This window comes from Etheostoma spectabile, unplaced genomic scaffold, assembly GCF_008692095.1.
Source record: "Etheostoma spectabile isolate EspeVRDwgs_2016 unplaced genomic scaffold, UIUC_Espe_1.0 scaffold403, whole genome shotgun sequence".
NCBI classification, from domain to species: domain Eukaryota; kingdom Metazoa; phylum Chordata; class Actinopteri; order Perciformes; family Percidae; genus Etheostoma; species Etheostoma spectabile.
Window position 1 is genome coordinate 62,741 of NW_022605603.1, and position 27,085 is coordinate 89,825.

The following is a 27,085-nucleotide window of genomic DNA, read 5'->3' on the forward strand; positions in this document are numbered from 1 at the left end:
GCTGGGTAGGGAAGGGAGGGGAAAAGAAGGGTGGCAAAAGAGACAAGGGCGAGAGAGCGACAGAATATCCCCGGTTTAGCATGTATCCCTATAGCCCCCCCCCCCCCCCCCCCCCCCCCCCCCCCCCCCCCCCCGTTTGAGACCTTGACCACGTTCCTGCTTTCACAGACGAGCTTGGAGACTAATGACCAGCGTGTGAGAAAGCGTGTATGACCATAACCAAATCGCACTCCTGCACCCCTTTCACATTCACTTTTGCTTCCCGTTGCTTTCCATTTCTGTGACTCCGCTCGTCAAAGTGACACCAGCGTGAAGGAGGGAGCTACTGTAGTGACTCATCCGCGTCTGACGAGCTGTACGTGACTCACAGCGCTGTCTTTTCACGTGGAATTGAGAATCTATTTTATTTTTTCCTTGTTTTTTCTCCTCTCAAGTATCTCTATTTTTTTTTTTTTTTAAATAGATCATCTATCCAGGAAGTGAAGGCATGAATTCTTTTGTTTTCTCACATCTGTGCAGTGTGGGTCCAGGCCCCGCTGTCTGGGAGTTGCATTGTTGATTAATCCCCACGTCGAAGGAGAAGGAGAGCGCACGACACGCTCAAACAAAAGGAGATAGGCTTGAAAAGGCCCACAGCAGATGGTGGCCTCTCTCACGGGGGAGGCAGGGGCTTTCCTCGCAGCATTAACAGCTGCACGGAGAAAAGTACATGTGGTTTTATAAGAAAAGACTAGAGGCCAAACAACAAGTAAAAAGATAATCTCCCGTGTCTTCTCTCACTGGTTCAGTGATGCAGCAGCATCTCCGTTCATAGCCAGTTCTCCAGTATGGCGAGACATTGGAAGTCTGAATGAGAGGGAAGAAAGTGAGTGATGAAGGGAAGGAGAGTAGAAAGAGAGAAGTGTAGAAGTTTATAGAAAGGGAGTCCGTGATCTGATTCCATGCCGAGATTGCTTGGCCGAATGCTTCGCTGACCACACCACACACACCACAGACACACACACAACCACCACACACACACACACACACCTTGTTCTCACTATCTGTTGTGGGGACACCGGTCTTAGGGCCCGAGCGCGACAGGCGCGAAGGCCCTATTGGAACTGAAGGATTATTATTATTATTATTAGGGCCCGAGCGCCCACAGGCTGCGAAGGCCCTATTGGAACTCAAATGGAAATTATATATTCTCTATTATTATTTATTCTTTCTTTATTTTTGTAGCCGCCAAAAATGTGGAATTCGGCCGTTTTGGAGGCCTTATCATATCACAAACTCACCAAATTTGTGCGCTCGCATCAGGTCTGGTGAAATTTACGTATTTTAAATAATGGTTTACGGGGAATAGGCGCAAAAAATGGCTCGCTAGCGCCACCTACAATTTAAGAATTCAGCCCCTGCACAGACGTTTTAACGTAGAGTCCAACGAAATTGGTACACATATGTATCAACTGGCGGGCGGACCTAAACTCCAGGGTCGCCCAACCCCCTAAACCCATGAAGGTCCGCCATTTTTGTTTTGAACGTGCAAAATGAGTGCGCTTTATTTTGCCCTCAGTTCCATGTGTAAACTTTAACGAACTTCCTCCGAGAGTGCTTTCGTCCGATCATCTTCAAAACCTTGGTGTGTGTCCTCTACATGTTACATGAAAATTTATTAAAAGAAAAACTTTTTCGCATATGGGCCGGTGTCCGATCAGGCGGGCGGCCATTTTGCTTGCGATTCGCCACCAGGAACAGGAATTGGGTTGTACTTGGAGCTTACTTTGTCCGATTAGCTCGAAACTTTCCCACTATTCATCGAGTCCCGCCCCTTGACAATTACACTACCAACCCGCATGGCCTTTCAAAGTCATAGCGCCCCCTATGTGCAACACTTGAAGTAGGGCCTAAAAGCCCAGGTGCTATACTTTAAACCAAACATCCTCCTAGAGATTGCAATCCGCTCAGCTTCAACTTGGTGTGGTACTACATCCTAAGATTTTACCACGATGAAAAGTTATTAAAAGAAAAATCTTTTCGTCATAACGGTGTGGGCGTGCATGGCGGCCAATTTTGTGTGTTTAGCAAGGATATGAATTGATCTGTAACCTACAGTGTAACTTGTCCGTATCTGCTTCGAAATTTCCACAATCACCAAGAGTCCAGCCTGAGGACACTACAGGCCAAAATTTATTTTTGGAGATAGCGCCACCATCCTGGCAACAGGACTATGCCCGTCTGACAGGAGTGAGTGGTAACTTGAGGTACATTGTACCAATTGACCTTGAAACTTTGTCAGCGATTCATCAGTAGTCTGTCGCCCCTGACAACATCTACATGCCAAATTCGCCTCAACGTCCCATAGCGCCCCCTAGTGTCACCAGGAAGAGTGATCCTAAAGGAACAAGTGTGCTATACTTTTAACGAACTCCCACTCCGAGAGATTTTATCCGAATCACCTTCAAACCTTGTTCTTTGTCACTAAGATGTTGAATATGAAATTTATTAAAAGAAAAACGTCTTTGTATACGGTGTGGGCGTGCATGGCGCCATTCTTGTGTGTTTTAGCAATTAAGAATTAATTGGCTGTTAAACTACAGTGTACGTTGTCGTACTGCTTAGACATTTTCCCCACAACACCAAGAGATCCAGGCCTGAAACATCTAGCAGCCAAATATGGACTCGTTTTTGAGATAGCGCCCACCACCCTGTCAACAGGAAATAAGCACTTAATATGACAAACATCATCCGATTTACATGAAACTTTAGAAAGTGTGGCATTCTACATGTGATAGTGGATAGGCCCCTATATTATGACCGACACGCCCATGTCACATCGCCGTCCACAGCCCCCTTTCATACATTTGAAACTGTGTACAACATAGATCTTCTAGGGAAGGTATCAGTCAACTCATGCCAGACTCCGTTTTTATTGGTGATGTTATTGACCCGCCCCCCTATATGCGGCCACGCCCCCTTTTTCCCAGTTAAGGATCCTGTATGACCCAATAGGCTTGTGTGAGGTATCATGAACTCACAAAGACTCCTTTTTATGGTGATGTTGACCAGACCCTCTTATGATGCGCCACGCCCCTTTTCCCAGATAATGACTTGTATGTCACGTTATAGGCTTGTGTGAGGTATCAATGAACTCAGCAGATCTGCTCCGTTTTCATTGGTGATATGTTTGTGACCCCCCCCTTTAGATGCGACCAACCTTCCCCCTTTCACAGATAGATATACCTGTATGACCGTGTAGGGCTTTTTGTTGAGGATATCAACTGAACTCTCAGCAGAGATTTCTTGCTTCATAGGTGAGGTTGACACGCCCTCTTATGATGCGGGCCACGGCCCCCTTTCACGGATATGACGTGTATTGGACGTTAGCTTGTGTGAGGTATCAGTTAACTCAGCAGGGAGTTTTTCACTTTTCATTGGCGACGCTTGTTCAGGGTACGAGTGGACAAGCCAAATGCGAGCGGCGGCGTGCGCAAGAGATAGCGTCCGCCGGTATAACCCCCGAACTGAACGCGCGCGTGGCCTATCGACGAGGATCCCTCCATCGCTGCTTTGCACCTTTAATTTGACCATAATCTGCAATATCCCTAGCCCTTACCCTAACCTTACCTCAAACCTAAATGCCTAGCCTTAAACCCCACCCTCCATACAAGGACAACTAAATTGCACCTAAAACCCTTACCCTCAACACCTAACCATGACAACTAAGCCTAACCTTAACCCTCACCCTAACCCTACCAGGACACTAAATGCCTAACCTAACCCTTACCCTCACCCATCCATGACAACTAAAGGCCTAACCTTAACCCTTTACCCTCGGCCTAACCATGACACACTAAATGCCTAAGCTTTACCCTCACCTCGACCATATACCTAACTCTAACCCCTGATCCTAAAACCAATCTAACCCTCTAACAGCCCTTAAACGTTAAGGGGACCACATTTTTGTCCCACACAAGCTGTCAGGACCCCCATAACTATACTGTATCCCAGTTTTTGGTCCCCCAAATTATTAAACAGGTACACCACAGACACACACACACCACACAGCATCACCACACACAGATGTGATGTAATAGTGCTTTGTTATTTTAGTGTTTTATTCAACGTGGACTGTTAACCTCTCAAACCAGAGGCCCTTTCCATTGAGAGGCTCATCCTGATTTATTATGTTGTTGATGTGGATCCTGGGACTCAACACATGATGTTTCACCCAGATACACGGCGCTGGGCTCTGCGCTTATTTGGTATTTCCTGGAGATTAGGGATACATCGACGACCTGACAGGTTTATCGGGCTGTTTTTGGCAGTTTGCAGATTATCTGTAATTTTGATAAAGTTAATGAATTACAAAGTGCGATACTCCAGGTCGGTGTCCGTCGCTGTGCTTGGGTTTCACTCATCGAGTCCGACTTCATGTCACACACACACACACACACACACACACACACACACACACACACACACACACACACACACACACACACACACACCACAACACACCCAACACTACACACACACAACTATCTGATACTGGGGATTATCTTCAAAGTTGATCATTTGTTAAATAATTGCTCAAAGCATTTCAACAAGGTTTTGTGTTGGAGTTTGTAACATTCCAAAATCTTAATTTTGATTTTACAAATTTTCATTTTGACTGTAAATGCATATCGGTTCCAAATATCTGTATTATTAACTACAAATGATCTCTATGAGCCTTGAAAAGCTTGTAAATCGGTCCATCCCTACTTGAGATGTGGATGTCTTTTGCGGTTGTGTGTATGTGTGTTGTTAGGTAGGCCTATCCTGGGGGTTTATTGTAATAATTTTGTATTTTACTACTTTGTGCTCCCTACCTTCAGTTTCAGTGATTGTGAAACACTGGTGCATGTGTGGTGGGGTGGGGGGGGTCAAAGGGTCCTCTTTCAGGAAAATGTTACATTTTTCAAGCAAAACGTGCACTTTCACATCCATTTGGGCTGTGATTAATATTACCATATTTGTGTCTAAAATGTTAAAAGCTAGTGCGTAACCTTTTGATTTTTAATGAACGTCTGTTACATTCAAGCTAGGGCTGCACAATTAATCGAATTTTAATCGCGATCACGATTTGGACTTCCCACGATCAATTTGGTCGTGATCGAGCGATATTTTTTATAAAGCGTCATTTCATAGAACGCTCCGTTTTTTTTGCAAGCCAATCTACGCGCTCCGTAAAGCCGTCTGCTCGGATAGCCAGTCAGAGTTTCCTGCACCCCCCGTGCAGCTACGTTTTCTAGATGGAGACAGTCCAGGACAGGACAGAGGACGAGGAAAACTAACAGATAGCAGTCGGTAATACGTCAGTCTCACAGGTTTTACCAGTACGCAACAACTATTGTCCTATTGGTTGTTCTTTTTTTTTTTCAGACAACAGCGTGACCAGTGCTAGTCGTGCTAGTTGCGTCTGTTAGCTGTTAGCCTAGTAGCGCCTTTTGCTGTTAGCTCCCTAGGACCACCGGTGCTAATGTCCTCGCATCCGCTGCAATGTCTGGTTTATATGATCTAAACGTTTTAAAATTTTGCGTGTACGCTGACCCATTTCGTCTTGTAAAAGGCCGAGGCCTGATGTTGGATCATTTCTATTCTACGCTCTTCCCGATCCTCTTGGTCTTCTCTCCTCCTACCTCTCGCTCGCTCCCCCGCCACTACATTCTGCCTGCCCCGGTCCACACTTCTGATTTTTGTCCACAGTTTTAATTTTTCATTAACACAGCTGTATATTGTTAAGAATGAGGGGGCAAACCTGTATTTGTACCAGTGTTTCCGCGGGTAACTGTTATCGCGGCCGCTACGGCGAAGAACACAGAAGAAGTTACTGAATGCAACTAACTTCAGTTGGTAGAGTCACAGCGTGGGAGACGGAGCTGCTGTACCGAAGCCTGGACCTGGACCAGAGATGTGACCCATGGCCAGAATATCATAGTTCATAAAAATGCAGCGCAGTGAAGATACAGACGTTTCATACACACTGTCGTGTGTATCCGCCATTCGACCCGTGCTGGACCCGTTCCTAATGATCAGCCTTCTCTCTGTGAGTAGCGTCCATCACACTCCCCCTCGCAGTTATAAATAGCCTATGTGACAATAAAATTTGTTTTGGTTAAAATCAACAAATAATCGTGAGAATAATCGCGATCAAAATTTTGATCAAAATAATCGCGATTATCATTTTGGCCATAATCGTGCAGCCCTAATTCAAGCCGTTCCCAAGAGAATCTCTACGTCCTGAAACCGAGCACCTGGTGATGATGACAATGCAGCAGGGATTTTGTTGCATCCTCACTTGTGTTTCTTTCCTGTCGGGACAAAACACCCAGTTCTGTTTACGTATTGGCTATTTTTTAAGAGGTTAAAGCTAATTATGACTATTAGGTGGGTCTGGCTAGTCCACACAGCATTCAGGGTTGGAAGGAAAACATTCTCTGGTTTATTGGCCTTTCTTTTAACCAATCAGGATCATCATGGACCATTAAAACTCCATGTGAGAGAGAGCTCAGACTGGACAGATGGTCTGAGGAGCAGTCAACCATAGTCCTCACAAAGCCACCGACTTTAAAATCCCAACACGAGGAAAGCGGAAGGAAACGGAAAATACACGCGTCCGGTGGAATTTCCTGCAGCAATCCCGGAAGTGGAGCGCAAAGGATGTAGCCTAGGGCCAAAGAAACTAGTATGCACTGTGGTCTCAAAGACAGAACTTGCTAAAGGAGTCCACCAGGGACCAACTACAGCCATTAGATCTGTGAAAAGTCATTTAGGTAGTATTGTTGTGGGCATAGACTTTGACATTCATTCGACTCAGATGGTGCACGACTTGGCTGCTGCACCTTAGCCTTTTAGCCCTGAGTTTGAAAACCACATGACCACTAGAAGGTCCCAATTGGTTATGACAGACCATTATAGTTAAGGATCACACATTACTGTCGGTGAAAAAAACTAATTCAGGCAAACAGATAAAATATAAGATTTATATTATACACGTGTTGGTTTACTTAATGCAAAAAAAAAAGCCCTGGTTTACAGGGCTTTCAGAGAGATCTAAACACACGCACGTTAGACCGGCTGAGGGATACTAAAGCAGGCCGGCGGAGCTGAAAGTCAAGTTCAGCGAGGGGGGGGGGGGGGAACCCCAGACTCACTGCTGTGTGAGGAGAACTCCTAAACGGGAAGCTCCCGCTAACTGGAGAGGCTTTACGTGGATGTGAACCTTGGCCCCACACCAAAGGCAGGGCCTTCCGGTGCTGGGCCTCCCCAAGGACTAACCACGGGACTGGAGCGGGACAATTGGGTTCAAGTAAACCATCGGTGACGACTGTTTGACAGAGTTTATCTTGGCAACCTCATCTGTTTATGGGCATCTATGCTGTGAGAAGACATTGTAATTCATCTTCGTGTCTGTATGTTCAATATTTACACAAGGGCCTACAGCATTAAAGTACTGCATCCTGTGTTTGTGCCGTCCCTTTGAAGTATACGGCCATACTATTATACCCCATTGCTTTTCAGTGTTCTGCTAAAATGCAACAAACTGCTTGTTGAATTTCAAAAAAGATGAAAGGAAATCCTTTCCAACAGTCTTTTTTTATTATTTTTTTTTTTTTTATTTAAAAAATCAAACACGGAGTTGATTTATAAAAGGAAGCACTTCAGACACAACGACGTGTCTTTTGCCATACGTGCATTGTGCCGGTTAATATCGCAACAGCGTTGTTTTTTTTTTTGCTTTTTATATTGTGCCGTCCTAATAATATAGGTAGGGTTCAGCTCGGGTCGGGAGCAGCATTGGTGTGACTCCCCAGGGTGCAGCTTCCCCTTTTTGATTGGGTCCCGGCTGTAAAACGCGTCCGATTCCCTCGAGAAACACAACGGTGTTAACGGTTGCTGCTTGTGTGTCATATTGTTAATGAGTCCATCTTTGAAGTGTTGTTGTTGCAGCTTTTGTAGTTTTTTAAGTGGCTTTTCTTGCACACTGACTGCGTTACGTCTGTCAAACTTTAGGTGCATTAGAGACGCACAATGTTGGTCTTTTTGCCCACATCTGATATGCTGATATTGTCCAACTCATTTTGGCTGATTTACTGACAGATGCACATGTCTTCCACCTCAGTGGAGAGAATGCCGAGTCTCTCCAGACATAAAATACAGTGCTTTTCAAAATGGACACAATCACAGGGCAACATAATAAGAAAACTACTTTAAGTTAGGTTCCATTTTTATATTTATAGTTTTTCAAACACATGTGTTAAATGCCCGGGTAGCTCACTTTGGTAGAACGGGTGTCCATATATAGAAGTTTAGTCCTCGACGCAGCGGGCCTGGGTTTGACTCGGACCTGCGGAGTCTTTGTCCCCTTTCGTGTCTTCAGCTGTCCTGTCAATAAAGGCCAAAAATTCCCAAGAAATATACTGGAAGTAGATACCTAAAGTGTACTACTGTTGGTTGAATCAGCCTGTATCAGTACACATAAACACGGATGCTTAAACTCAGTATTAACTGAAATAATAAATCAAAAATAGGAGCCCGTTATGTGACTATACAATCCTTCAAATTGTAAAAACAAACATGAAAACTAGGCTCAGTCTGCGCTGCTATAATGCATGGTAAAGTTCACAACACACATGCAGCTTCAGTCATGTTTTGAATTTAAACCATAATGCAAGTTTGTAGCAAGTTCCTGCTAATGACTTATCCTAAACCCCTCTCTTCAAAGCAGAATCCCTATTACTGAGACCGGCGTGGAACTGAGACGTTATCCAGATGTAGCGAACTGAAAGGCTGTCTCCAGTGACGGAGCAGGCTCGTGTAGAGGGGGAAACTGGGGCAGTGGTTAAACACAGACCCGGCGATGCTTGGGCTCAGCCGAGTGGAAATGATCACTTGACAAACCCACCAGGCTGTGGAGAAACGCCAGCTACGGTTCAGGAGCCAGCCATTCTGTCATTTCGCTTCAGGAAAACACCCCGAGCCCCTGTCGCTCACTGTGAACTCTTCATTCCCATGGAAACAAAAAGTGATGGAGAGCTAAATATAGTGTGTGTGTGTGGGGGTAATGTAAGCGTGTGAGTGTATTGCAGGCTTTGTGCTGTTAATTATGCCAGTGCATGATGCCGTCAGTGTCCTATGAATCACATGGCTCAGTCACATTTAGCTGAACAATGATATAATATATATAATACCCCGAATTGGAAATGAGCCTTTTTTTCGCGTAGCTTCATTTAACCACATTGATCCCTGTAAGTTCTTCTTAAGCCACACACACACACACACACACACACACACACACTGACTGTACTTTAGCATGCTGGAGCCAACTGCGTTTCATGTCAGCTGTAAGCCTGGCAACATGGGTGATGACCCGAGCCCTTTGAGCTTTCTATCCAGACTTGGTCTAAAGCCTTCCTGCCACACTCTCCTGTACCCGCAGGGACACACACACACACACACACACGCACACATTCTAAATAAAGTGCTCTATTAGAGCACACACCACTGGTCGGTGTATGTGCAGTGCCAGCGGTTGGCTTAGCAGCTAATGTCAGGGGCTCAGCGTGCCATTTACACAGCACCCTGCTATGACCAGACATGAAAGTGTGTGTGTGTGTGTGTGTGTGTGTGTCTTGTGTACGACCTGAATGTTATTTGAGTGTGTCTCGTTGCTATAAAATGCGTGATTATTTAAAAAAAAAAAAGAATAAAGTTTATCAGTTTGAACATTTTGATACCTTGTTTGGTAGTGCATTCAATTGAATATAGGTTGAAAACCATTTGCAAATCCTCGTGTTGTTATTTACGTTTAAATCATTGTCCTAACTTCAGTGGAATTGGAGTTTGTAGTTTTTCCTTTTGTCTAAAGAACAACGCCGTGTTTCCTCGATTTTTAAAATTTCTGCCGCCAGGGCATCAGAAATGTCGTAATCACACGACTCCGCACAGCCGTCTGCCCTGCTGAACGCAAGCCAGCTGTCGTCCGCCGTCTCCCCTTTTAGGGTGAGCGACTGGGACCGTGACGGGACGTTACCGCCCGCGAAGTCATGGCAACCAAATGCACAGGGGGCGAGTGCACTTGTCACTCAACGTTGCAACGTGACAAACGGCAACAAAAGCCGTGACACGAAATCCGCACTCAGGCGGTTACCGCTCATTGGAAAACAGCCTTGTGGACACTGAATTACATGAATTTACTGTTGATCAGACCCCAGATGAGACCAGGAGCTAACGCTAGCGAATGCCCCCCCCCCCCCCCCCCCCCCCCCCCGCTGCAGGAGACGCTGTATCCCTCCGACATGTATTAACGTCGGCTAGTCTTTTACAACCGTTTTCCAGGTTAGTGGGGGGTGCATATCGCTCAAAAACTTAAATCACCGGTTTCAGGTGACCTCCCTACGGCACCGTCTATTTGCTGGATGGTTTCAAGGTAACAGTCGGTAGCTATTTCTAGCAGACAAGCCCATTCACACCAGTGTTGCGGTTCATATTTTGGCACAATGTTTTTGACTGTAGTGGTCGTCATAGTGACTGAAAGTGTGATGTGAGTTACTAAAAAGAAAATGCACATTGAGACTTCAGATACAGTGTTAGGGACCACTAAGGTCTATATAAAGAGACTTCAGATAAAGTTTAGGGCCCACAAGGTCATACATAAAGAGACTTACAGATCCAGTATTAGGGACCCAACTCAATGGTCTATATAAAGAGACTTCAGATACAGTATTAGGGACCACTAGGTCTTATAAAGGAATTCAGATACAGTATTAGGGACCACTAAGGCTATATAAAGAGACTTCAGATACAGTATTAGGGACCACTAAGGTCTATATAAGAGACTTCAGATCCGTATTAGGGACCACTAAGGTCCTATATAAAGAGACTTCAGATACCGTATTGGGAACACTAAGGTTATATAAGAGACTTCAGATACAGTATTAGGGGACCCATAAGGTCTATAAAGAGACTTCAGATCAGTATTAGGGACCACTAAGGTCTATATAAAGGAACTTCAGATACAGTATTAGGGACCACTAAGGTTCTATAAAGAGGACTTCAGACAGTATTAGGGACCAATAGTCTATATAAAGAGATTCAGATCGCTAGTAGTAGGGACCACTAAGGTCTATATAAAAGAGACTTCAGAACCAGTATTAGGGACCACTAAGGTCATATAAAGAGATTCAGATACAGTATTGGACACTAAGGTCTATATAAAGAGACTGCAGATACAGTATAGGGACCACTAAGGTCTATATAAAGAGACTTCAGAACAGTATTAGGGACCACTAAGGTCTATATAAAGAGACTTCAGATCCAGTATTAGGGACCACTAAGGTGCTATCTATATAAAGAGACTTCAGATCAGTATTGGGGACCTAAGGTCTATATAAAGCGACTTCGATACAGTATTTCAGGGGACACAAGGTCTATATAAAGAGACTTCGATACAGTATTAGAGACCACTAAGGTCTACTATAAGATGACTTCAGATACGGATTAGGGACCACTAAGGTCTATATAAAAGAGACTTTCAGAACTCAGTATTAGGGACCACTAAGGTCTATATAAAGAGACTCAGATGCCGTTATAGGGGCCCACTAAGGTCTATATAAAAGAGACTCACGATCCAGTATTAGGGACCACTAAGGTCTATATAAAAGAGAATTCAGATCCAGTAGTTATTTTAGGGACACTAAGGTTCTATATAAAGAGACTTCAGATACAGTATTCGGGACCACTAAGGTCTATATAAAAGAGATTTCAGATACAGTATTCGGGACCACTAAGGTCTATATAAAAGAGATTTCAGATGCAGTATTAGGGGACCACTAAGGTCTATATAAAAGAGACTTCATATCCAGTATTAGGGACCACTAAGGTCTATATAAAGAGACTTCAGATCCAGTATTAGGGGACCACTAAGGTCTCTATAAAAGAGACTTCAGATGCAGTATTAGGGGACCTCTATATAAAAGCATCCAAAGAGCAGCATGTCATTTGACCTTTTAAATTAGAATTTTAGGCTTTTTACTCAGGTATATCAGCCTGGGCTAGGACAACATTTACCATTTGGAAACATTGGTGTTTGTACAAAATAAAGTTGATAAGATACCATTACTAGAACTCGTGATATCGTATTGGCACTATTCTTAAAAGATTTTAAACCTAGCCTTTCCACCGCTACCTCTGTTCAGCTAAGTGGATTTCTTTCCACATTCATGACACTGCTCTCTGTTTCACCAGGACAACAGATTGGATGTATTTTACATGAGCGTAAAACCTCACTGTGAATCATCCCACTATTGATTTATCAAAGACAAAAAGCCCTGTACTGTCTTTTTACAGTACACTTTTTATCCAGACTCAGAATTCAGTTCATTCCACTCAACAGGGGTGAAACGGCGAGATTAGAGTTGATATGAGGCTTAACCGTAGTGCAGTGACAGAAGTGTGTGTGTGTGTGTGTGTGTGTGTGTGTGTGTGTGTGTGTGTGTTTATTTGTAATAATTCACCCCAGACTCCCTCGTCTTCTAGCTGATGCACAGCTGCTCACGGCAGGCTAAAAATATCTCAGCAGAACGGCGCGAGGGAGCATGAAAAGCAGAAATCAGGCTGCCATGTTACAGAGCAGCTGTCAGCGGGAGTGGAGGACTCCACAGTGCGTGGAAAAAGGTATTTTCATCTCCGCCTGTCTGATTAATTTTTTTTTTTTTTTTTTTTTTTTTCCCCCACCTATCCACTGGCAAGAGAAGGACTTATCAATCACATCAGCTTTTATTTTTTAAACTGGTAATTATTGGTATAGACCAAGCCCATCAGAGCTAAGGTTCTCCTGAAGGTGAACCAGTCTGTGGGCGGTGAGATTCACGGACTTTGTGGGCCTCGGGTGTTGCTGTTGAGACATCAAGCTCTTAAATCTTCTGTCTAGATGATGGGAGAGGGTTTTGTTCTGTGTTAGGCAGGGGTCTCAACAGGGAGTCCGTGACCCCTAGGGGTCCGCGGAGGCCTGCATGGGGGTCGCGAAAGTTTTGGTTGATTAGACTTTTTTTTATATTTTTTTCCACTATGGAAATGTCTTTAAATCCACATTAACATGAATCAACACACTGCAGTAAACGATAAATGGAGGCAGAAGATGCTTTCAGTCATCAATGCACACATGGCACTATAGGACCAGTTTGATATAACAAATGTTATACAATTTATCTATAATTAGGGGGTCCCCGCTCCATCTCGCCATCAGTTTGGGGGTCCTTGGCCTGGAAAACGTTGAAGACCCCTGTGTTAGGGTATTTGCACTTCCCCCCCTATAGCTGTACAGGCGCAACGGGAACCCCTACCAGGCCGGAATAAAAGAAACCTGAATGCCAAAAATATTAAGGTAGGTAGATTCTGCTGCGCTGCACCGCCCTGAGTCAATGAACGAGGCAACTCTGGGGTTAGTTCATGTCTGTAACAGGACAGCGTGTTACCTACAATTCTAAAGTGGGTAGTCCAGCATGTTTCCTCGGATCAGGGAGGCTCCAAAATCACGGTAGCAGCTGTCGCCACGGTCCCGCTACACGTTCTGCGATGTCCTGCTACGTCCTGCTACGTCCTGCTGGGCCTTGTAATGCCGCACAAAGAACTACAAAGAACTACTCCAAAGTACTATTTTTGTGACTGTTAATGCCACTCTTCATTCTAACCCCAACCGGCCCGTCAGACACCGCCTACCAAGAGCCTGGGTCTGGGTCTGGGTCTGTCCCAGGTTTCTTCCTAAAAGGAAGTTTTTCCTCTCCACTGTGGCCCTGTTGCTTGCTCTGGAGGACACTATTAGAACTGTTGGGTCCTTGTAAATTCTGGAGTGTGGTCTATCTGTAAAGTGTCTCGAGATAACTCTTGTTATGAATTGATACTATAAATAAAATTGAAAAATAGCCCGGCGGTTACAAACGGGCTCGTAATGAACAACACGCTAACATGCTGACTCAACATGGCATCGTGACTTTGCATAAACACACATGCCAGCTTTCTTAAGCCAGGTGGTGTGTTAGCCTTACGCATTTTGAGCTATCGGCTTGTATGTTGATGCTATATACATATTATGTATATATACTACATACATAAACATCCACGCCCTGTTATCGCGAAAAGAAAGCGACGGTTGAGTTTAGGAAATGTGACGCTTGGGACACGATCCCCGGTCTCCTGGGTGAAAGACCTGTGTCATTACCCCCCCCCCAACCAACCTCCATACGCGGATTTTCGCCCTATCGTACTACTCGCTACACTGTAACTTCACACACCCTCACAAGGTAATGTAAGTCAATGGAGGCCAAACGGTGTAGATAAACACGCTAAAAAGCAGGAATGCGTCTTCATAAAACGCCAATAACGCCATTTCACGAGATGTTTTTAGCCGAGCTGGACCCAGAGAAACTTTGGTTAAACGGATCAGTGTTGGGGTTTTGCCCTCGTTGATGTCTGTGGTTTACAGGAAGTGATGTAACGTAGCGCCTTAGTGAGCCCTAGTTTTCAAAATTAAAATAATTGACAAAAATAGTCAATTACGTCAAATACTCCAAATGTGTTCAGAAGAAATGTACCAAAGAACTTGTTGAACATGCAAAACACAAAGTCGAAAAAGAGAGCAAATCTCAGTTTTATCTCCAAAGTCTGGCTGTACCCGACTTTATTTAAATATCCATATTTTTTTTAAACCACTTTTTGTTAATTCATCATTTACTCAAGCACACATTTTTGTTGATCCAATTGCCAGAAATCAAAGGTAAATGCACAGATTTCCGTCAAATACGGTAAAACAGACTCATTGCCTTCACTGTACGCGGACCGATTATTCTTCCTGCCGTGCGTAGTCACACACACACACACACACACACACACACACACACCACCGCCAAAGGCCCATTCTGAACCAGGAAAAACTCCAAAAAGAAATGGTCTTTTTAACGCTAAATTGCTTGTAAGAACAAAACGGGAATAACGGGCGACGCAGCTCTACAAGTGACATATTTCTTTTGTAAATCAGTGCCGTGTTGTGGATCCAACTCGTGTCAATGTGAAGCAGTCCACACATTTGTGGCTGCCTCAGGAACTGAGCCTGAGGCCCCTCCCAACGTGGCTTTCATCGGTGTCATCCACTCAGGTGCTGCCTCTCCCATTTTTGAAACATGGAGATAAAGTGGAGTAGTCCCTCTGGGCTTTGTTCTGAGACCTCATTTACCTAACTAGAGCAGCCTCTTGAGGGACAGGCTGCCTGCTTTAATTAGGGCTTCTTTGTCTGTCAGACAGAGACTGGCTGCTCCATCTTCCAGCGGCGCTCTCCTCCGCCTTAATAAACCACCGCGCCGACTCTGAGAGAGCACAAGGTCTGTCCCTCTGAAGCCTTTCCCTCTGTCTCGGTCCCTGTCTCATCTCCGCCCTCGGCCTGCACCTGTCATTACGAAGAGCGAGGCCATTGTTCGTGTCATTCACCCCTGAACTGTGTTTGATGCACCTCCACAACACCCTACATTATCTTATGTTCCATGCTGTGTCTAATTCCTGGTTTCAAGGCGATGTATCGGGGAATATTGAGAATCACTTCCTGAAGGCAAGGTGTCGACAACCGTGATGATGGGATGGCATTCTGTTGTATTGGACCGTTGTCTTCGATGTTTTTATGGTGTCATACTTGCCATGTTAGATTGGCCCTCTCCTGTACACCACTCAGGGGGGGGTTTCCTTGAGCTCCCCCGAAGAGGTTTTATCCAGCACCAAAAGGAAAATCACCACCACCAATATAAGATTATGAGAAAAGAAATAGCACTTCAAATCCTCTCTAAATGTGTTTAAGAGCAATTTACCAAGCCAACAGTTGTAGCTCCAGAGTCAGGCTGTACTCTCCTGGTGATTTCTTTCAATATCAATCTTATTTTTTGATTAATGGCGTTTTGATTTACTCATCAGAATATTCATTTTTGTTTATCAAATTGTCAAAAATAACCGGTAAATGCAAATCAAGTAAATATAGCAGCAAGAAGCAATTTTTTTTCATTAGCGACTTCAAAATAATGTCACGCCTGTGGTCCAACGTCGTTAGGAAACATATCCTGCAAGCTTTGGAACAACTGGACAAACGGTGCACTTTTAAAATGCCTACAACTGATGTGTCAAAAACATTTATTTTCAGTTCAGTGTGATATGCAGCTCAGTCGAGCTCACAATGATTTGACAAAAGAAGATGACCGACACCAAAACTACTGCAAACCTTGACGTCATCCCACATCGTGTGTATTTAAAGTGCCCCCTTGTGGCCATTTTGAATGAGACTTGCAGTGTATGTGTGAGGTCATTCTGTAGACCTTTTCTGGAAGTTTTGTGTTGATTGGGCAAACATTTAGTCATTTATAGCCTGATTGGCGCTACACCACCTGCAGTTTGTTTGCATTTATATATATATGTTTTGCACTTATCTAAACATACTGGTGTATGTATATAAAACTGTCTGGGGATATCTGGGGCACTTATCTAAACATACCCCGTGAGTTTTGGGGGTTAGGGTACTATTGGTGTATGTATATAAAACTGTCTGGGTATATCTGGGGCACTTATCTAAACATACCCCGTGAGTTTTGGGGGTTAGGGTACTATTGGTGTATGTATATAAAACTGTCTGGGGATATCTGGGGCACTTATCTAAACATACCCCGGGAGTTTTGTGATGATTGGCCGTACGGTTGCTGATTTGTGTTAATTTATGTCCAGAGCCACGCCCCTTTTGAAGTTCATTGGTCAGTAACTTGAAAATTAATTGAGATATGGACATGCTTTATACAACCTGTAATAAGCTTGATTCACTGAAAATTTGGTGGCAATCGGAGCTATGGGGTAGGAGATCTCAAGTGTTTTCGAAAAATTCAACAAATATTTTCCTGGCGGACCTTAACGGTCCTCGAGGCTTTTTTGTAGAGCCCATAAAGCTGCACCTGTGTGAGAAATTTCAAGTCATTCGGACTTATGGTGTGGGGGCGTGGCCATTCGAAGTCTGCATTTTGAAGCCTTAATTACAGCGCCACCGTGTGGCCGATTGGGTTCATATTTCTATAGAAGCACATGCACACCGTTTCCAGTTATTCCCCCAAGTTTCATGTGTCTAGCTCATTCCAGCTCGCGGACATTTGAGCCAGCGGGGCAGACAACAAATAATAACTAAAACAGACAAACATAGAAGGGTTCCTCAGCTTTGCGGTTTGAACCCTTTGAATGCTTCATGCATTTCCCCCCCCCCCACCCCACCCCCCGCCGACTTATCCTCTCTTCCCTGACTGAGCGGTTGTCTTAAGTTTAAATGACATTGTCTCAATCAATCAATCAATCAATCAACACCCTCCCTGATTGGTGTAATATGTAAATATAATGCTGCTCCAGCCCCAGGTGTGGCGATGAAGGGAGTTTCCTACTGAAGCAGGATTTGACTTTGTCTTGAAGCAAACACGTCAAGCTTAGTCAGTTCCACACACGTGTATCCAGCTGTCCTCTGAAATAAAGGCCACAAAAACAGCCATGCCAGCTTTCCCCCGCCAAAATGTAGCCTAACTTTGGAGGGTTTAGTTAACCCCCATCCCAGCAAACTAGCACGGCGTATGGATTCATCAGCGTATGGATCAAGGGATTCCTCAGGTCTCATAGATCCATGTGATACAAAGATCCGTGGATTATCAATCAATATTGGATCATTCAAATGAAAACCGATTTTAAATCGGGAAATGTATTGGTTTTAAACCCAGCTCTGTGGTTTAGGTCTGACTATTATCCACACACCCATTCCCTGTTTGATAAAGGACTGGCTGCAGGGGGCCTTTACTGGTTCATGTATGACTAATGCAGTCTGCTGAAGTTGCCTCATGTCTCACAGGGACATTACATCTTTCCTAATGCTTGGACAACCCGCTCTTATTGGCCACCAACAGGTCAGGTGGGAAGCTGCCTGAGCCACGCCAGCGGTGTTGAGTCCTCCAGAGACACTTTTGGCAAATTCTTGTTTTGTCTCTTTGCTTCCCCGCCTTCCCTCCCCTCGGTATGTTCTCTCTCTCTCTCTCGCGCGCTTTCATGCTCTGTGGATGAAATCAGGAATTGCGTCATTTACTGGAGCTGATAGGAGTCAGGTTTTTAAGGGCCGCCACAGCAGGAGCTCGTTTCTTCAGGTTGATAACTTTGAAAGCTGCCTTTTATGTTTAAAAAAAAAACCAACAACATAAAAAATCTAATCATCTTATCCTGTTTGTCTCCAGATGTTTTAGAGGGGAAGAGAAAGAAAATTGGTTAACAGCAAGGTTGATGGAATGATGAGCACTCGACATAAACATAATCAGAAAATGGAGATCTAGCGTAGGAAAAGGAAATCCAGGAAATCGAAAGGTCTTCTATTTGAGAAGAGTCAACATCTTCATTGGCCTCCTGTGTTAAGCACATGTGTCCATGAATGGACTGATTATATAATAGATGTAGATGCAAAATGTAGACGAAAGAAAAGAGGAATTAAGGAGCAAAAATAATTCAGTCAGGAACCGTCAGCTGTTCCACAAGCTCCCAGAGTCCAGAGCTCGCGATTGGCGTTTTCAAACGTTCTCGTGGCAGCAATGGAGGCAGCGGGACCGGCAAAACGCACCGTCCCCCATTCAAAATGAATGGGAAGACCTGGGTTTACGCCGGACTGTGTGACGACCGCCTGAGTGGACGTGAAAGCAGATCTTCATGACGTCTTAAAGGTTTTCTGGAGAATAACACACCAAAGGGGTGATGATGGGTTCAAAGGACCCAAAGAGGATAAGGAAAGGAAGGAAAGGAGTGAGTGAAAGGAAAAAGGTCGACGCGTGACATTGCAGAGGGTTTCAGTCCGGTAGAGAGAGGCAGTGATGGAAGGAGGATTGATGTGTGGGCGATAAGTTAATGGAAGAAAAGTTCAACATCATCATCATCATCATCATGTGTCTGCAGTAATTGGAGCCCAGCTGAAATTGATTTGGTACAGATACCAAAATCATGGGTTTTATGTAATGTTTTTACTGTTTTACAGCCATGAGTCAGCTGTGATTTGCATTATTAAAACCAAGTACAGTTCCAGGCTCACCATTGAACTGAACCCATGTATGGGAATGGATTTAACTTCAAGATTCAAAATACTAGCAGGGCATTCACACGCCCATGTCTCTCTCTCTCTCTCTCTCTCTCTCTCTCTCTCTCTCTCTCTCTCTCTCTCTCTCTCTCTCTCTCTCTCTCTCTCTCTCTCTCTCTCTCTCTCTCTCTCTCTCTCTCTCTCTCTCTCTCTCTCTCTCTCTCTCTCTCTCTCTCTCTAGGGGGAAAAAAAACAGGAAATATGTAAATCAATATAGGCAAAAGTTGCCGCTCAAAGCTCTGCTCTTTATCTAAAAGAGGCTCTTTTTTTTTATTCATTTTACTCACAAGATGCGGTCTTGTTTTCTTTTAATCCAAATATAGGCAATAGTTCAATGTGCTAGTACGGATTCCGTTTACGCCATACATACTGTCCTTATTCCACACGTGAAATTATTTATAAAGACCTTTTTCCACCCATAAGTCATAAAGTGCTTTACAGGGGTACACAAAATATATGAGACATGATACACAATCAATATTTCATGATAATACTGAATGTGCAGACCAGGGGTCCGCTTCAGGAAGCGGCTTTAGTGAAAACTGAGAATGAGGGGAAACTCCGGTTTGTTATGCGCATGAATTAAAAAAAAAAAAAAACGTCTTGGTTTATTAACCATGCCAGGCGGACTATTAAACGCTTCATTCTCTAATATGACATTTCCTTTCGGCGACGATCCCGTTGATGAAGCTGTATTACGTCCCTGGGAGTTAAACATACGTCAGGAGATGATATTGCAGCCCCGACTGTACATATATTTTCATTTCCAGATATGGTTTTTCCCTCCCTAGTCCATCAGTTACGTCGCTTCCATAACCCTCTCCGTCCTCATATCGCTAACGTCACCCATCGTGGACATGCTCCACGTCCCGGCACATTCTTAGTGTCGCATTATGTTTTTGCCAACAGTTTTATTAATAACATTGTTAATGCGGAGCATATTAGTTAAAGCCACTGAACAGCAAAGCGCTGTATTAACGTTTTCGTAGCGTTCCCTGGAAACCAACCAATAAGAGTCATTGAAAAGGCGTTCCACAGTATTGCAGGGGAATGAAACGAAGGATTATGAATTGTAATTCTGTTAATAATGGTGAAATGGAAACTGCAGCCCCAGAAAGGGCTTAGTAGGCCCTATAGGATTATAGGTTCAATACCATTTCACCAGTGATATTACACTTAGGATTAAACGTGATATTAATACAATATATTGGAACTTGCGCATCTATTCAAGCAGCAGTTTCCTCCCATGTAGTTCTCTCTTTTACAGCAGCCACATACTTTTTGTCTTTTAGTGGTTGTTGCCGTGGTGAATCGTAGTATCATGACTCCATTCGTGCTGCCTTTTTATATAACTCTGAGTCATCCTACTCCGAGTTGGTTGAACCAACTCAGATCCTGGAACCGAAAACTCAGGTTAAATCAACTCCGCGTTCAGGGTTAGACTCGGGGTTTGTTAGGGGGTTTTCAGTTCATGATTTTTAGTTCCATTGCAGACATGTTACATATCTGGTAAGTTGAATCTAATCTAATATCTGGTAAATTGAATCTAATCTAATATCCTGGTAGTTGCATCTCCTCATACTGGAAATTGAAGCTATCTAATATCTGTAAATTGAATCTACTCTAATCTCTGGTAAGTTAATCTAACTAATAGCTGGTAAGTTGAATCTATCTAATTATCTGGTAAGCTTAATCTAATGCTAATATCTGGTAATTGAACCAATCTAATATCTGTAAATTGAATCTAATCTACTATCTGGTGATGAATTGATATCTAATATCTGGTATTGATATAATCTCAATATCTGGTAAGGTGACTCTAATCTATATCTGTGTAAATTGAATCTATCTAATATCTGGTAGTTGAATCGTAATCAAACTTGGTAATTGAATCTAATCTAATATCGGTAACGTTGAATCAAGCTAATATCTGGTACGATTGAATCTAATCTAATATCTGTGAAGTTGACTCTATACTAATATCTGGAAAGTGAATCAATCTAATATACGAGTAATTGAATCCTAATCTAATATTGGTAAAGTGATTATCAATCTAATACTGGTAATTGATCTAATCTAATATCTGGTAAGTATCTTAATCCATGGTAATCTATATCGAGGCAGTTAATAATACTATTGATGAATCTAATCTAAGTATTGGTAAATTGCAATCTAATCTAATATCTGGTAAGTTGAATCTATTAATATCTGGCATGAATCTAATCTAATACTCGGTAAGAATCTAATCCTCTATACTGGTAATATGAATCCAAGCTAAATCTGGTAAATTGAATCTAATCTAATTGCGTAAGGGATCAATCTAATATCTGGTAACTTGGATATATCTAATATCTGGTAGTTGATCTAATATCATATCTGGGAAGTTGAATCTAAGCTACTTCTGGTAAATAATCTAAGTATATCGGTAAATTGATCTATCGAATATCTGTAGTTAATCTAATCTAATACTGGTAAATGAATCTAATCTAAGATCTGGTTAAATTGATCTAATCTAATATCTAATATCTGGTAAGTTGAATCTAATCTAATATCTGGTAAGTTGAATCCAATCTAATATCTGGTAAGTTGAATCCAATCTAATATCTGGTAAGTTGAATCGAAGCGAAAGCTACACGGGTAAGGTTGACAATCCAATCGAAATCCGTAAGGTTTGGAATCCAATCTAAGATAGTGTAAGTGTTGAAGCGAACTTCTAATACTGGTAATTGAATCCCATCGATATCTTCAGTTAATCGAATCGAAGATCTGTAGTTAATCGAATCTATAGCTGGGAATGAGCGAGCGTAATATCGGAAGGAATCCTATCGAATGATCTTTAAAAGGGCTAAGCGAGCTCTGGTAACGGAAGCGAAGCGGAAGATCGGGGGAAGTGAAGCTATCGAAGCGGGACATTGAATCTAGCTAATCTCGGGGGAGAGTATGCAACCGAGAGCTGGGAAGGGGAAGCGAAGCGAGAAGCGGGGAAGGGGAATCTAGCATCGAGTACGGTAAGGCACTTGAATCCATCTAACTTCGGTTATTGACTCTAATCGAATATGGGCCGTGTGTGAATCGAATCTAGCGCTCTGGGAAATTGAATCTATCTAATATCTGGTAATTGAATCTAATCGACTACTGGATAATTGAATTAATCTAAGATCTACTATCTGTGAAGAGTTAATCCCAATCTACTATCTGGGTAAATTGATCGAAGCATGCTGTAAGATGTAATCTATCCTAAGATCGGTAGTTTTGGTGTCCGCGGCAGCCCAATGCCAACCTCTATACGTGACAAAACCACGTCCTGCCGTCATCGCGTACGTGAGCTGCGTCTGTAGACGGGCTTTTTGTTTTGTTGTGATGTTGAGAACCGACTATAATGAGTCGTATGATCTTTAAATTCTTTTTTTTTAGCATCACAGTAAACGGTGCTTAACTATAGTTCCATTTACCCTAAACTTTGAACTAATATTTGTATGTCATGCTACACCAGGGGGGGAAAAAAAGGTTCTTTTGATTTAGATTTCCATAAGATTGGAGTCCGGGAATATTCCCGACAGCTGCAGTGAATTACGGTTGCGGCACACAGCTGTCCCCAGTAACCCTTGTGTTGTCTTCCCGTTTACCATGAACTTGTCCTTTTTTGTGCTTTTCTGATTTTTTTATTTTATTTTTGTCACTTTTTCCAGCTTTCGGCACTTTTTAAAAGAACGTGAGCTGGTTTAATAACACTTATTCTCGGAATGCATGGTCAACGACCCTCCTTTTATATCAAATTATACATGAGTTTTTAGTTAAAAAAAGGCAGGAATTATGAATTATTTTGACTAATGGTTGAGATCTGAGGGTGTCGAGTGGATCACAGATGTGTAGATGTCAAAGTTTAGTCCGGATACGGTTTGGAAACCATCAACCAAGTTCATGGTTCACCAAGTAATTCACCAAGTAATCATTAATTTTACCGGAAGAATGTTGTATCGGATCATCCGTGTTATTTTTGGGCAATTTGGTTGAAAGAAATCCATATTTCTGATTATAAAAGGACAACACGAGGGTTAAACACCCCCACTTGGTGAGTCCCTTCTATAAACGGACTCAATGGGCGACAGGAGAGCGACCATAATGCACCTGTGTCCACGTTCTCCTGTGTGTCGTGTTTCTGTGTACAGGATTGGAACAGGGACGCCGACATTCGTTTCCCCAGCCTTGATTGTCCCCTTGTTGTGTCCGGGCCGCTGTGAATGGGATGCAAATGGCTGCCACAGGCGACGCCGCCTTGAACAAACGCTGCAAACGAAGAGCCGTCGCCGAGGCACAAGCCTATTCACGCTAGCCGTCACTCCGACAGTACACGGGTAGTTTTTGTTCTGGAATGCAACTACCCCTACTTAAAATGCTGCTTTCAAATAGTCTGCTGGAACACCTGCTTATACACTGATCAATAAATGCCAGTTTGATCAAATAGTACGTTAAAAGGAAGTTGCAGTTACAACTTTGGTTTTTTTTTTTATTTTCCTAGTTTTTGACCTACTATCTTGAGTGTAGGCGCTAAATCCCCCGTTCTGACATCACAGTGCATCCCCTCCCCATTGGTCGGCTGCTTCTGCCCATGGACTGTCCCAGTGGACGTAGCCTCTGGGACTTCACCCGTGCCCCGATGGTCAGCCAACCTTAAGTGAGCCTTAAGGTGGATTAAGGTTGCACCGCACATAACTCGGAGGAGCAGCTTTCACTAAAACCTAAAGTTGTTGCTCCCCCCCCCCCCCCCGTGGGCGGTGAGATTTCACCGGACTTTGTGGCCTTCGGTGTTGCTGTTTTGAGACATCAAAGCTCTTAAATCTCTTTCAGATTGAGGAGATAGGTCTTGTTCCTGGTAGGTCATGGGTCCTTCAACAGGAGTCCGTTGACCCCTAGGGGGTCCCGCTGAGGCCCCCCCCCCAAAAAAAACCCCTGGCAGGGGTCGCGAAAGTTTTGGTTTTATTAGACTTTTTTTAATATTTTTTTTCTCCCCTATTGAAATGTCCTTTAAATATCCACATAACATGACTTCAACACCTGCAGTAACAGATAACGGGGGCAGAATATGTCCTTTCAGTCATCAATGCCACATGTCACTTAGGCCCAGATTTTGATATAACACAATGTTATACAATATATATATATTAGGGTGTCCCCCCCCTCCATCTCCCATCAGTTTTTGGGGTCCTTGGCCTGGCAAACGTTGAATACCCTTGTTAGGGTATTTGCACTTCCCCCCCTATACTGTACATAGAGCGCAACGGACCCCTACCAGGCCGAATAAAAGAACCTGAATGCCAAAAATTAGTGGTAGATTTCTGCTGCGCTGCAAACCGCCCTGAGTCAATTGAACGGCCCACTCTGGGTTGTTCATGTCTGGAAACGACACGTGTTACCACAATTCCTAAGTGGGTATCACATCATGTTTGTCCTCGTATCAGGGAGGCTCCAAAATCACCGGTAGCAGCTGTCGCCACGTCCCGCTACACGTTTCTGGCGATGTCCTGCTCACTCCTGCTACTTCCTGCTGGGCCCTTGTATGCCGGACAAGAAACAAGAACTACTCCAAAGTACTATTTTGTGACTGTTAATGCCACTCTTCATTCTAACCCCAACCGGCCCGTCAGAACACCGGGCCTACCAATACCTGTGTCTGGGTCTGGGTCTGTCCCAGGTTTCTTCTAAAAGGAGTTTTTCCTCTCCACTGTGGCCCTGTTGCTTGCTCTGGAGGACACATTAAACTGTTGGGTCCTGTACTTCTGGAGTGTGTTCTATCTGTAAAGTGTTCCGAATAACTCTTGTTATGAAATGATACTAATAAATAAAATTGAAAAATAGCCCGGCGTTACAAACGGGCTCGTCATGAACAACACGCTAACATCTGGACTCAACATGCATCGTGACGTTTGCAATAAACACACTGCCAGCTTTCTTAAGGCCAGGTGTGTGTTAGCCTTACGCATTGTGAGCTATCGCTTGAGTTGATGCTATATACTATTATGTAAATATACTACATACATAACCTCCACGCCCTGTTATCGCGAAAAAAAGCGACGTTTGAGTTTAGGAAATGTGACGCGTTGGACACATCCCCGGTCTCCTTGTGAAAGACCTGTGTCCATTACCCCCCCCCCACCACCGCCATAACGGATTTCGCCCTATCGACTACTGCTACCCGCTCCCTTCACACACCCCACAAGGTAATGTAAGTCAATGGAGGGCCAACGTGTAAATAAACACCTAAAAGCAGAATGCGTCTTCCATAAAGCCAATAACGCATTTCACGAGAATTTTTTAGCCACTGGACCCAAGAAACTATTGTTAAAACAATCATGTTGGGGTTTGGCCCTCGTTGATGTCTGGTGGTTTACAGGACGTGATGTAACGTATCGCCTTAAGTGAGCCCTAGTTTTCAAATTAAAATATTTGACAAAATAGTCAATTACGTCAATACTCCAGGTGTTCAGAAGAATGGACCAAATAACTGTTGAACGCAAAACACAAAGGTCAAAAAGAGCGCAAATCTCAGTTTTTAAATCTCCCCAGCTGGCGTACCCGACTTTATTTAAAATATCTCATATTTCTTTTTAAACCACTTTGTTAATTCAGCATTTTAACTCACAAGCACACATTTTTGTTGATCCAATTGCCCAGAAAAAATCAAAGGTCAATGCACAATTTTCCGTCAAATACGGTCAACATACTCCTGCCTTCACTGTACGCGGACCGGATTATTCTTTCCTGCCGTGCTAGTCAAACACACACCACACAACACACACCACACACACCACCACGCCACAGGCCTTCTGAACCAGGAACACTCCAAAAGATGGTCTTTTTACGCTAAATTGCTTGTAAGAACAAAAACGGAAAAAAAAAAAAAAAAACAATACCGGGCGCGCAGCTCTACAAGCGACATATTTCTTTTGTAAATCAGTGCCGTGTTGTGGACCCAACTCGTGTCAATGTGAGCAGTCCACACTTGTACTGCCTCAGGAAAACCCCCCCTTGGGGGAAGGTCTGAGGCCCCCTCCCAACGGCTTTCATCGGTGTCCATCCACTCGGTGCTGCCTTCCCCCCATATTTTGAAACATAGAGATAACGGGAGTTAGTCCCTCATAGGCTTTGTTCTGAGACCTCATTTACCTAACTTAGCACCTCTGATGGACAGGCTGCCTTGCCTGCTTAATTAGGGCCTTCTTTGTCCCTGTCAGACAGATACTGGCTGCTCCACTTCCAGCGTCGCTCTCTACCTCCGCCTTATAAACACCCGCCGAATCTGAAGACACAAAGGTCTGTCCCTGAAAGCCTTTTTCCCGCGTCTCGGTCCCTGTCCATCCTCCCCCCTCGCCTGCACCGGTCATTACGAGAGCGGCCATTGTCGTGTCATTCATCCCTGAACTGTGTTTGATGCACCTACCAAAACACCCTACATTATCTTATTTCCATGCTGTGTCCGTTCCTGGTTTCAAGGCTATGTACGGAATATTGAAAAAAAAAAAAAAAAACACTTCCTGAAGGCACGGTGTCGACAACCGTGATGATGGCTGGCATTCTGTTGTCTTGGACCGTTGGTCCTTCCATGTTTTTGTGGTGTCATACTTTGCCATGTTAGATTGGCCCTCTCGGGTACCCCACTCAGGGGGGGGTTTTCTAGCTCCACACCGAAGGAGGTTTTATCCAGCACCAAAGGGAAAATCACCACCCACCCATATAAATTTAGAGAAAAGAAATACACTTCAAATCCCTCTAAATGTGTTTTAAGAGCAAATTACCAAGCCAACAGTTTTGTGGCGGCCAGAGTCCAGGCTGTCACTCTCCGGGTGATTTCTTTCAGATCAATTTATTTTTGATTAATGGGCGTTTTGATTACTCAAT

General features: G+C 43.7%; 1 protein-coding gene across 1 annotated transcript in view; it reads left to right on the plus strand.

The window, feature by feature from the left end:
• The window catches only part of LOC116686615 (calcium/calmodulin-dependent protein kinase type II subunit delta), a gene marked incomplete in the record, with an annotated part of 176,474 nt that overhangs the window by 4,230 nt on the left and 145,159 nt on the right, over nt 1–27,085 (plus strand).